General features: G+C 36.7%; 1 pseudogene across 1 annotated transcript; it reads left to right on the top strand.

Annotated features, from left to right (window-relative positions):
* Window positions 1-12001: 12001 nt before the first annotated feature.
* LOC308563868 (proteasome activator complex subunit 2 pseudogene) lies at window positions 12002-12706 on the top strand (annotated as a pseudogene). The gene has a single exon. The product of its transcript is annotated as a proteasome activator complex subunit 2 pseudogene (transcript).
* The last annotated feature ends 1264 nt before the right edge of the window (window positions 12707-13970 follow it).

The following is a 13970-nucleotide window of genomic DNA, read 5'->3' on the forward strand; positions in this document are numbered from 1 at the left end:
AATGAAATGTGAGATAAGTCCCACTAATTTTGAATCACTACCAGCTGAGAAAAGTTCCTAGAGTCAGTAATTTAAATGTCTAATTTAGCAATTTAAATACCTAAAGGAATCAATGAGTCAAACCTTTTCAATCTTATAACTACTCCCCTCACCAGTTTGCACAAGCCAGAGGCCAGCCCCATGCAGTGGGAAAGATGGTATGGTTGGCTCCTGCTCTCTCACTCTTCACCTTGTGTGGGTTTGTGGGGTTTTTTTCCCTTCTTCATCGTGCTAATACTGGTCATTGATTCTTCCAGACTGTATTACCCTTAGGCCCAGGAACAAGGGCTTTTACTCTGGATCCTGTGCTTTAGAGAGTCCATGTTTGCTGTCTTCTAGTCTTGCTCTGCTATATGGTCCTTTTCAGAACCAGCTTCCCCTAGCCTCACTGTGCTTAAAGTATCCAGGACCCTGCCATTCTTGGCCCAAATGTTGTCAAACCTCATTCCATGGTCCGAGCAGGGCTCTTCCCTAGGGTTTACCATCCTGAGGGACGGCTGCTCTGCTGGTGTGAGCACTCCTTGGATTTGGGTGGTGGGGTTGGCAAGGGCCAGCTGTCTGTGGCAGTGCAGTTAAAACTGGGTTTGCTCTGGGGGATTTGTATGTGTACCTTTGATATATATATGGTGCTGAAAGGGGCTGGGGTAGGAAGAAAAGGAGACAGGCTGCAGGCTCTCCCAATAGGTCAGGAGGTCAATGGTGGGCTCTTTATATGCTGCTCATTTCCTGCAGTGGACTAAAAGGATGTCAGGAATTCTAAATTCAACTTCAACCTCTCAGATATTTAAAAGTTATATTTGTCAGGAAAGAGAAGAAAAAATTTTATTTAACAGTTTTTTACTTTAATTCATAGCTAACTTTTTAGACATATGATGTTGATTGACTCTGAAATATGAGAGGTGAGTCTGGCTCCAAGATCAGTTGAGGAAGGTAGAGATGCTGGAGAAAAGGAGAGAAGCAGAAATACTTTCCTACTTAACTAAAAGAATAATTTTGTGTCAAGCTTTCTGAGTCTCTCAGGAGTTTCAAAATAATGCATTTTCTTGTGAGACATTCTGTGGGTTCTCAGAAACCTTGCATCACCAGGGAAAGGACAGATATGTTATGGCCAGTATGTTTATTCTTCCATTCAAGAAATATCTGGGTTACCTTGCCTTTTGCCCTTTAGGCAGTCTTCTCCGAATACTTTCTAGAGGACCCATACCAGCTCTCTAAGGCATGTGGTCTATATCTGATCCTCAGGAAACTTTTATACATCTGGCCTATCATGGCCATCTCTCTGTTTTTCTACTGTGAGAATGATTAGCCTTCTAACCTATTATCCTTGAGACTTCTTAGGCTTGGTAGGACACCAGTTGACTTTTGACTCCTCATTTTAGGGAAACAATAATTTCTCCAAGAGCTTTCCTTAAAGTTTTAGTCTTTGAATCAAGAAGAAGGGAGAAACCCACAATGAGATTGGGTCTCACACAACCAACTCTCTCTCCAAAGAATTAGAATTCCCATTGGACCCACTTCCCAACCTCTTTATATCCTTGTTGTGGTGAAGCCATTAAGAGTTGCAAAACAGTTTTTCTACAAACTTATTTTGCAAGTCACTCATAGCGGTCTTGTACCTCAATTTGGTGTATGGCATATTGTTTTGGGGCTTTACTTGAAACTGAGAACAAAAGAGTTGCACTTTAACATTCTTTTATAAATACATGTGATTGATTTTTCAGAAGAAATAAGTATTTTTTCCTGATCCTTAGATCTAAAAATATTTATGACTAAGGTCTTTATGTAAGGGATCCTACTTATAATAAATAATAATAACAATGACAATATGACAATTAACATTTAACCAAGTACAAATTGCAAAAGTGCATGTCAGAAGAAATTTCAAGAAAGCCAAATATGTAACCTAGAGTATAAAAAAGAGCGTTATTTTGTCAGGGTCATTATGGGGAGTCAGTAAAATCCTGGAAATTACTTGCAAATTTTGTATGTAAAATTGTATGTGTATTTTTCTGAGAAAAGGATATTTTTCTTATTGTTATTCTCATAAAGTCAGTCACAACAAAATAATTAAAAACATTGACTAAGAGAGTGACAAGATCAGCATTGCTTATACAAATTATGGAACCACACTATAATTCTCACTAGATGAAACGGTCATCAATAAAAATGGTTGTAAAATCAATAAGTGTCAGGATTGGTCGGTGCTAAATGCCTGCCTCTTTTTCTAAGTGAGTGTGTACTTGAGAGTCACTTGTGAAAGTTATTAAAACTTTCAATGCTCTGGTACTCTACAGAGCCACTAGTTTAGAATTTGCAGTAGCCTGGGAGTCTGCTCTCTCTCTCTCTTTCTCTCTCTCTCTGATAGATAGATTAGATGATAGATAGATGATAGATAGATAGATAGATAGATGATAGATAGATAGATAGATAGATAGATAGATAGATAGATAGATAGATAGATAGATGATAGATAGATGATAGATGATAGATAGATAGATAGATAGATAATAGATAGATAGATAGATAGATAGATAGATAGATAGATAGATAGATAGATAGATAGATAGATAGATGATAGATAGATGATAGATAGATAGATAGATAGATAGATAGATAGATAGATAGATGATAGATAGATAGATAGATGATAGATGATGATAGATAGATAGATGATAGATGATAGATAGATAGATAGATAGATAGATAGATAGATAGATACATAGATACATAGATACATAGATAGATACATAGATACATAGATAGATAGATGATAGATATAGATAGATAGATAGATAGATGATAGATAGATAGATGATAGATAGATAGATAGATAGATGATAGATAGATAGATAGATAGATAGATAGATAGATAGATAGATAGATAGATAGATAGATGATATAGATAGATAGATAGATGATAGATAGATAGATAGATAGATAGATAGATAGATAGATAGATAGATAGATAGATAGATGATAGATAGATAGATAGATAGATGATAGATAGATAGATAGATAGATAGATAGATAGATAGATAGATAGATGATAGATAGATAGATGATGATGATAGATAGATAGATGATAGATAGATAGATAGATAGATAGATAGATAGATAGATGATAGATAGATAGATAGATGATAGATGATGATAGATAGATGATAGATGATAGATAGATATAGATAGATAGATAGATAGATAGATAGATAGATAGATAGATAGATAGATAGATAGATAGATAGATAGATGATAGATAGATAGATAGATGATAGATAGATAGATGATAGATAGATGATAGATAGATGATAGATAGATAGATAGATAGATAGATGATAGATAGATAGATGATAGATAGATAGATAGATAGATAGATAGATAGATAGATAGATAGATAGATGATAGACAGATAGAGATAGATAGATGATAGATGATAGATAGATAGATGATGATAGATAGATGATAGATAGATGATAGATAGATGATAGATAGATAGATAGATAGATAGATAGATAGATAGATAGATAGATAGATAGATAGATAGATATAGATGATAGATAGATGATAGATAGATAGATAGATAGATAGATAGATAGATAGATAGATAGATAGATAGATAGATGATAGATAGATAGATGATGATAGATAGATGATAGATAGATAGATAGATGATAGATAGATAGATAGATAGATAGATAGATAGATAGATAGATAGATGATAGATAGATACATACATACATACATACATACATAGATGATAGATATAGATAGATGATAGATGATAGATGATAGATGATAGATGATAGATATAGATAGATAGATGATGAAGATAGATGATAGAGATATATAGATAGATGATATAGATAGATAGATGATAGATAGATAGATTAGATAGATAGATAGATAGATAGATGATAGATAGATAGATAGATAGATAGAGATAGATGATAGATAGATAGATGATAGATTAGATAGATAGATAGATGATAGATAGATAGATAGATAGATAGATAGATAGATAGATAGATAGATAGATAGATAGATGATAGATAGATAGATAGATAGATAGATAGATAGATAGATAGATGACAGATAGATAGATGATAGATAGATAGATAGATAGATAGATAGATAGATAGATAGATAGATAGAGATAGATGATAGATAGGTAGATGATAGATATAGATAGATGATAGATAGATAGATAGATAGATAGATAGATAGATAGATAGATAGATAGATAGATGATAGATAGATAGATAGATGATAGATAGATAGATAGATAGATAGATAGATAGATAGATAGATAGATAGATAGATGATAGATAGATAGATAGATGATAGATGATAGATAAACAGATAGATATATCTGAAAATTTTCTGGTTGATTTTGAAAAATAAACAGGTTTGAGAACCACTCTGTTAGAGTCCTTGCTAGGGTGGGTAAAAGGAAAGAAGAATTCTCAAAACACCCAGAGAGCTTTATGAAACTATGTATGTCAATTCCCTTCCCTCCACCAAAAGATGACAATGGCACTTCAAAAGAGATCGGTTAGGGAACAATAATAAACTCAAATCAGAGATTATAGGGAAACAAGTCAAGAAAATGAAAAAGGGAAAGAAGAGACATGAATTCAAGATTTTATCCATAGTGTTATTAACCATAGAGATTAACATCTCATGATCCAAACTACCCCTTTATATGACCCTAATACCAGAGACAATAGGTTCTAACTACATAGAATGTTTGAAAATGTACATTTACCTTGACACCTCCTATGTCTCTGAATTTAGATATTCTAAATGGCATTAAACATTTTGTGAAATCCTGAACTTTTCCATTTTGAAATGTCTACTTAAAGATATATTGACCATGTGAATTTCTAACACAGCACAATAGCAACACAAACCTTTGTTATTTTGTGCATTCACCACACCATACATATTTCAATATTTCTGGAAAGTTCACATAATTTTAAAAAATTATTCTTTTAATGCATTCAGATACTCACTCCCATGAAGACAGCAGATGGTTTTCCTACTAACAATTATCAATATTTCTACTCAGAAATGATAATAGGTGCAGTATAATTAACTTGACTATATTTAAAGTCTAAAATGGTATTGTTAGAATAATATTGGAAACTCTTCCTCCTTTGATTTCACTAAGATTTTCATTCATTCCCCCCTCCCCCCCACTTTATGTCAAAGTCTTTTTCTTAAAACAGTGTTGATTCTATCAGTCATTAGAAGCCTAGTCATGGTCTGCAAAGTAAACAAAATTCTCAATGAAAAAGCTACTTCAGCATTTTGCTCTATATGTCATGGACATGTATGTGATATTTTCAAATCAAGTAGTTTTAACTACATATAAAAATCTGATTCATGCAGCCATATCAACAAATATATGGAAGCATGGTGTTTGCTTTCTTGTTGTTTCAAATATATTTAAAATGGGTGGTTGGAGGAATTGTGTAAATTCTCATTAGATGAGCAATTCAGTTGCCATCAGAAATAAAAGACCAACCAAGTGCAAATACATCTTGATAAGAGGAAAATTCTAGCAGCTCATTAGATGGGCATTAAATGCATATGAATGTGTTGTAATGATATTGACTCTGGCATTCTACCAGCATTTCTTGCTCTTCCACAGTCAGCCAGGCTCACTCCCTGAGGACCTAGCTTTGCCCAGTTGGGGGGAGGAGATACATAGTATGGTCCCTGAGTTGTCCTACTTTCCCAATGGGACTGGCTGGCTTCACACAGAGCATAGGTTGTCGGAATACTAACTTTTCCAAATGATAACACTGAACTCTTGGCATCGGGGTGGACTGAACCAAGAAATCGTGGTTCTCTCTAGTTAAAAATTTCATGCCCGATCTGTTGTAGCTCATTCTATGGAAAAGGGAATTTTTAAAACCCACAAACTATTTCTACGGCAAGCTTCTCTTATTTCTTGGGAAAGCATGTCAGGTACTTGCTTCTCGACTTCCTATATTTGAAACGGGAATTTTGAATTCATGGCTTATCAATAAAAACACATTGACTTCCACAGAGGTTGCCTGGTGAATTCTAGTACAGGAGTGGAAACATTTACTTACATTGTGCTCGCAGCTGATAAACTGCAGTTGCTAACAGTTTGTTAATTAAATCTTAGTTAAGCTTTGTCCTTCCTGCTTGGAGAGGGGAACTCTTAACATTAGAGGCCGCAATTTGCATGCATCAGCCCGCGCGAATGCCGAACAAAGTGCCTGTTTAGGTAATAAGATAAGGAGGCGCCCTCCCCGCATTTCAGCTCCCACCGCCTCGGAGGCAGCGCTTCCCAGGCTTCCCAGCCGCTGCTTGTTCAGGCAGCTCTGTGGTTTGCGCTGCATATTAATTTCTGTTCGACACGGGAATTCAATTTGTACTGTACATTTCATTTCTTCACAGATTTAGATTTATTTCATGTTCTCCGCTTTTAATTAACTCTCTGGCACAGCTGCTGGACAGGATAGAAAAACTCATTGCTCTCCCTGTGTTATGAGTACACCACCAATCATTTGCCACTTAGATGGTGGTGCAGGAGCTATCAGTTTCTATGGCAACCAGAGCCGTGGTGATTGATTCCTTGCCAGTATGGCATCACCACAGGGAGTGCAGCTTGAGATTTTTCTAGGCTCACAACATCCATCTAATTAAAACAGGATTATGGAATCATCCCAGTATATGTTCGACAACTACCCTGCAATCCATTTATATAAATGTCAACACTATTAAATACAGTGGTCAGAGTGTTTATGAAGAAATGGTTATTTTAGTCCTTGGTTCGTGCGCTGGAAAGCGGGTGCCCAACCACCTGGTTTTGTCTGTTGTAGTCTCTTAAACGGTAGCCTTCCATCGGGCACAGTCGTTTTGTATTTGAAAATCCTATGAGGCGAGCCACGCGCGTCCGTGTCGGCTGATGCAGTGCTGGCTGACTCGAGAATGCTGCGCTAAGCCTGACTTGAAAATGGGTTAATTACTTCAGTGTATATGAATTATTTATTCATCAAAAGCTCTTAATCCCTGGGATTGATTTTTTCCTTCCGAGGCCTCCCTTGAGAGCGGACTCTCCGGCTCCTATCACTTCTTTCCTGCTCACAAAGCCTTCCTCGAGTCCTCCGGCGCTTACCTGGGGCTGGGGCAGCCTCGCCAGGAAGGGAGATGAAAGGTGCAGCCAAGCAGCGGCTCACAGAGGCTCCGCGAAACGGCAGCTCAGGGGTGGCGCGAGGGGCTAAGTGGGAAGGCAAGCGCTTTGGAGGATTGTGAGATGTACATGCAAAGTAAAAAGGAAGGACAGAGGGTGACAGATCTGTCAACAGTGTTGTTTTATATATCACAGCCTTTCCTGGGTGAGGCTGACAAAATGCTCCGTTAACATGAAAAATGGCAGTCTGCGCCGCCTAATAGCTTCGTGTCCCTTTGTGTTTCGTTTTCTGATGTTTGTGTAGGTTATGGAAGCTACCACTCTGACAGATGTAAGTATATGCTGTATGGCATGCGTATTTGCTGTCAAAACTCTATTTATTTTACAGATCTCCCCCCTTGCCTTCACATATGTTATATGAAGAAACTGCACATTCCGATGACACTGCCACAGGCACTTGTGGTTAAATTTTAATTATTGGTGCTGTACTTTCCCAAAGTTCGGTGACATTTCAGAGTTCTCGTCAATTGACAGTAACATTACTCCCAAAGTAGGAAATTCACAAAGTGACAAAAAAGACATAAAACATTTTGACTAGAGAAATAATATGGATTCTAATTCCAGCACAGCCGTCCGCAGAATGCAGTGATGGGTTGCGATGAAATTGATGAAAGTAGGAGTGCTTCACCGAAGGTAACTTGAAAAATATGTATTTTCTTTGGTTGTGATACTATCAAGAGTATACAGCTTTATAGCGGGTCTGTTTTGCAGTCTCTGGCACACAGTTTATGTTGCATTATGTATCTATAGTAGACAATAGGATGTTCGCCCCCACTTACAGTGCATGTTGCTCGTTGCTGACTCATGAGGATGAAGCCAATGGGCATCCAATTTAACTCTAATGCTAGCAGCAGCAGCATCCGCTCTGTTAGAACGTCGGCTGTACTTCCAGGTGTTTACGCCACTACCAACGTTTCCTTTGAGCCAAAAATATTATTAACACATAAATAAAAAATATAGTTGTGAGGGTTCCTTTTTGAAGGAAAAATTTCTGTATTACAAATGTAAAATGTCTTAGAATAATTATGATATTTTTTCAAGTAATGTGACCAATAATTTAACCTCATTTTTAGCTATCTAATTATTTTTTCTTATTTAACCCCAAAGAACATATAACTATGCCTTCCTTAAATTTTCCTCCATTAAAATGATGTAGTATATTTTCTTACCAAATGGTATATCAGAAATTTGTATTGCTTAATTTGTATATAAATACTGAATATCCTCAATGAATAGTTGACTATTAAAAGTATAATGGCAGAAGCTAGAACTAGTAAAATTTTAGGCATATTATCTGTGTGTTTATAAGTATCCTCTGTCCTCAAAATTATGTATCACTGTTTTAAAACAATATCTCCCCTGCTCATAGGTAGAAACTGATATTTTCTTGAGTAGTCACAGTTTGTCAAAAGTACAGTTGGACATGTTTCATGAATTAAAGAGAAATTGTGCAGAGATAATGAAAACATATTTCAGAGCCTAGATGACCCTTAACATAGAAAATATTTACTTTCTGAAAAATATCACAAGTATTATTTAGATACCTATTATGATATACATTTTTTATGGATCATGTCACCTTTGATTGCATCCAATCATTTGCAATGAAATGAAAATCTGTACCACTTTGAAGGAAAGTCTGTTCTGAGAGTTTTTTTAAGCTCCTTACAGCAGAACTGGAGTAGGTGAAATATCGAGTTAAGGACTTGGTTAAGCTGCATTCCAGATGGCTGGAGGCATTTTGACAGGGCAGGTACCCTGTTAATCTGACAGCATTTTTTCAGGGTGTTTTAGGTTGATAGAACTCAGAGAGTCATTGCCCAACTCTCCACATTCAGGGAACAGGTGGCCAATTCAAGATCAATACCTATGAGTGCACAGACTTTATTCAAGCTTTGATGGTCTGGAAAATATAGGAGATTTGTTCTTTCCCCTTTTCTTTCAAGTGTAACAATTGAGTAAAAAGGAACAAAACATTCTTTATTGTTGAAGTGAATGTTCAACGCAAACTTCACTCCAAATGCAGTTCAGTTGAATTGAACCGAAGGAAATGTTTCCAAACAAAACTTTCCCCTTTGTTGTCAGGCCTCCTTTCTTTATGTCTACTCGGTTGCCAGTAAGATTATGGACACGGAAATCTGAGCCTGAGAACAGCCAGAGTTACCTGTCAGGAGCTGGGAAGGGTAGAATGAGACCTGTACGGATTTAAACTTGAGTTAATGAGAGGTAAACTTGAGTTAATGAGTTAAGCAACTAAATAGTAAATATGTGGATGGATAAACAATACAACATTAAAAACAGAGACAGACAGGAAGACAAGAGAGAGAGAGAGACAGAAAGACAGAGACAGAGATAGAGGTGAACATAGGTGTATGATGTAAAATGTATTTTTAGTATGACATTTTTAAAAATGTTAGACTGCCTCTGATACAGAGAAACAGGAAAGAATGGGTCCATAGTCTGGGTATATCAGCCATAACTTGGCCAAACACATAATAGTTACTGCTTATTGACTACTTATTATATTAGACACTGTGTAAAACAGTTTTATAAAATTATCACATTTAATTATTACAACATCCTTGTGAGATAGGTAATCTTTCTGTTTTACAGATGAGAAAACAGACTTAGGGAAGGAAAGGAATATGTTCATGGTCACGTAGACAGTCCATGGCAAAGTAGAAATTCAAACTCAGAAGCTCTAAGTGTGAAATTTTATTATTGTACATTTTGGAGCATATGAATGCCTAGTATGTGGCATAAAATATGACCTAGATGCATTATAAGGGGCTTTGGAGGAGACTAAGAACAATCAACCTGGGTCCAGGAACCTCTGTGCCATCTGAGAAAACTGGAATGTTTCTAGCATATCCCCTAAACTTGCTAACTTGTGCTGTACCTTGATGATAACTCACTTTTTTCAGTGTTGTCCCAGACTCCAGGGCCACGGAATGATGGTGCTGGTCCTTTGGGTAAAATGATGTTACTGAAATAAAACAGTCAAGGTCCAGAGATGAAGATAGCAACACCTCAGGAAATAATAAATAGGGTCATAGAAATCTAATAAATCTTCTTTCCAGCCACCTCAGTTTGATCTGGCTTCATTTTTTTTTACCATGTGGCTTTGTAGACTTCAGCTAACAGTTACTTAAATTTATATACTAAATATATTTGGGGATGGTCAGGAATCATATAGTTTTTTTAATTAGATATGGACATATCACTTAGGAATTCTCCAATGCTAAGAAGAGGGAAAATTATGTATGTGCATAGTATATATACATTTTTAATAGCATAGTAACTCAAGTGCTGCCTCGGACTCCTCTGGCTTGTGGAGATATGTTTAACTTAATGTGAATTCACATTATATAATCTTGTAAATTCTGGGAAACCACTAGGAAACCATTCTCGTTTTCTCTCTTGGTTCTCTTGTGTCCGTGTGCATTGGCCACCTCTATTCTACCACAAATCCATCTGGATGCAAATTTCAGCCCTATCATAGATTTCCTCAAGGGAACTCACTTGGTAATTTTACTGAAAGGTCTTATGGCCCTACACAAAGTCACTTTGAATACGATTGTGTCATATAACTATAGTCTTTTCCACATCACTGATTCAATCCCTATTTCCTGTATTTTCCTCCCTGAATTGCTGTAAAAACAAGGACATTCTTTCTCTCATATACATTAAGCAATTGGAGTCCCACTCTCTATCACACATTTAGGATGGTGTATCTCTTCCTACAATACTTCTGGAAACTCTACTCCCTTTCCTAAAGGAAATTTGAGTGAATAGATTAATAGAATGATTTCTGCCTTATTTTCATGATATTTTCTCTCTCATATCTTTTTATATTTTTTCTCTGTCTTATTAAAAGTGTATCAGTGCAATCTCCAGAATTCCAGCTGGAATAGGAATTTATGAGATTGTTGCTGTTTTTATTATTTTATTATTAGCCTAAATAAATGATTAAAATTATGAATTTATAGGTCTAAAGCAAACCACATTATGAGAAGATTTCCAATCATTGGGATTCTTCTAGCCTCAGATTTAGGCCTCTGACTTCCTTGACTGAAAGAACTTAGGAAAACAAGTGTTAATTTTTCAAAAGCTTGATTTTTAAATAAAAGGTATAGGCCTCTCATGTTTATGCTGAGCCTCATTATGAATGTAGTCCTGCAAATACGGGTGGAAAGTGAAGGGATCCACTCCCAGGGCCAGATTTAGAACTCTATCAAAGTTATTAAATACATCCTAACACTCAAAAATAGTGTTATTGAGTGAAATCTGTTTTGAATTTATTCTACTATAGAATAAATTGAAGTTTATTGTCTTCAACTCATTCTACTAGAGAAACAAACCTAGTAAATGAAGTGAATTTAGTAAATAATATATCCATGAAATGTCATTTGATTTCAAATAATCAGCAAAAGAAAAATACTGTTTTTAATTCAGTATTCTTAGTTACAGTCTTCTTTTGCAGTTTCTTTTGCTTAATATGCTAATTTAGGGTTATTCTTTTAAATTATCAAGTAATATATTCCTCTTGTAAAAAGTTCCAATGAGATTTAAGTCACTGAAGAAAATGGGAACATTTCTCATTCCTTCAATTTTTCAATATTTTCCCCACAGGTAACAGCTGTTAAAAGTTTGATGCAGAGGGTGTGGGGAGTAAAAGCGAAAGCCGGGGGGGGGGAGGGGCAGCTGGGAGGCCCGAAATCTGGCAGCTGGAGCAGCATGGCCAAGCCTTGTGGGGTGTGCCCGAGCAGGGGAGCCCTCAAACAGGTGGACGTCTTCAGGCAAATTCTTTTCCGGGAGTCTGGGGGATTCCTCTACTGATTCTTGCCGCAGAAAATCATGCACCTCAATTGCTCTTACACGAGGACTCCCTCAATGTGGCTGAGCTGACCTCTCTCGGAGCCCCAGGGACATCCCTATGCCAGGCCCCCCACCCCAGGCTGAGGAGATGGAAACATAAGCAAGAGAAGAAAGGTCCCCGAGTGCTTTCTCCCTGGGACTGAGAAGCTCCTGGCCCTGCCTCCCTGGTTAGGCCAGAAGCCTGGACTCTCAAAGAAAATGTCTTCTGGTGACCACATGGATCCAGCACCTGTTCCCCAAATTGAGGATGGAAATGACTTTGGGGTGGCAATCCAGGAGAAGGTGCTGGAGAGGGTGAATGAGGTCAAGACCAAAGCAGAAGCCTTCCAGACAACCATTTCCACGAACTTCTCAGGCCGCAGGGATGCTGTGGACAAGGCCCCTAAGGAGACCGAGGCAGCAGATTCCCAGGCTGGTGCAGGAGCGAGATGAGGCGGCCTCCGGGGAGCTCAGGGCCGTGGTGCAGGATCTGAGGCCTTCGGTGCTGAGCTTCATCATATCATCAGTAGCAACCTGGAGAAAATTGTCAACCCAAAGGGTGAAGAGAAGTCATCTATGTACTGAGCCCAGGGCCAGAGGGAAATAAATTATCAGCACTTGGTGTGGGGGGGGAAAGTTTGATGTAGATTCTTCTAGTTAATTTTTCTGTACATGCATAAATAAAAGAGTATGGAACAATTTATAATGCACATTTTGGAATTTACTGTTTAACAATATGCTTTAGATATTGTTTTATATACCATAATTTTTGGTTTTATGTACCATAGTTTATTTTCTTCCATGTTAAAGAATGTATAATGTATCAAGGATTATCAGTATACCTACTGCAAAGAATGTCATTGTATGTGTTGCTTTGTGTACATAGACCAACATTTCTTTATAATAGACTCCTAGAATCAAGTTTGCTGTCAAAAGGAATGTACATTTTAAAATGTGATTGATACCACTGCATTGTGTTTTAAAAGGGAGGGGTGGGATTTACCAATTTAGGATCTAATTTACCAATTTAGATTTTTCTTTGCCTCAGACTTCAGTATACCTAGACATGCTACTGCATAATTTGACTCTATCTGTATTTAAATTTTTTTAAATTTTATATTAAAATATATCCATCATGATTATTAAAGTTTTTGGCAATATGCTCCTTAGTTTTGTTAATTTTGAACTTTATAAAATTAATATCATACTCTGTAGTCTTCTGGCCCTAACTTCATTTTTAAAAATATTATGTTAATACTAATACTACTCCATTTACTACTATAGCATTTCATTGTGGAGATGAATATATCACAAATTGTTCATCCATTTTTAATAGCTGGCATTCCGTTTCCTGAAGTTTTCCTTAATGGGCAAGGCTCCTATTAACATTTTTGGACACATCTCCAAATTACTTGTGTGCAAATATCTTTTGAAGATATATACCTATGTAAAGAATTGCTGAGCTACAGGGGATGTTTGTGGAAATGTCCAAGTTATCAAGATAATAACAAATTGCTTTGTAATGTGATTGCACCATAATGAACATAAAAATTAAATTTTCATGTAGTTGTAGGTATTCTTTTATGGTTAGTATATTTGTTTTATCTAAGCTGAGGACTCCTCTAGCTGTGGCCTACTGCATTTTCCAAAGTTGGGCACAGCAAGAAGTCCCATCTCACATACTCTTCTATAATGTACTCATCCTACTCCTATCAAAAGGGGGGGGGGGGGGGGAGTATAAGTCTGCCCTTCAATCTAGGCTGGTCTCTGTGACATTCTGGGACTTCTGTGGCTAGGACACAGAAGGAATCTCTTGGGATGTGTCCACCTGGGATGTTAACTTTCAGAT

The sequence above is a fragment of the Miniopterus schreibersii genome (assembly GCF_964146895.1).
Source record: "Miniopterus schreibersii genome assembly, chromosome: 11".
Lineage (NCBI taxonomy): Eukaryota > Metazoa > Chordata > Mammalia > Chiroptera > Miniopteridae > Miniopterus > Miniopterus schreibersii.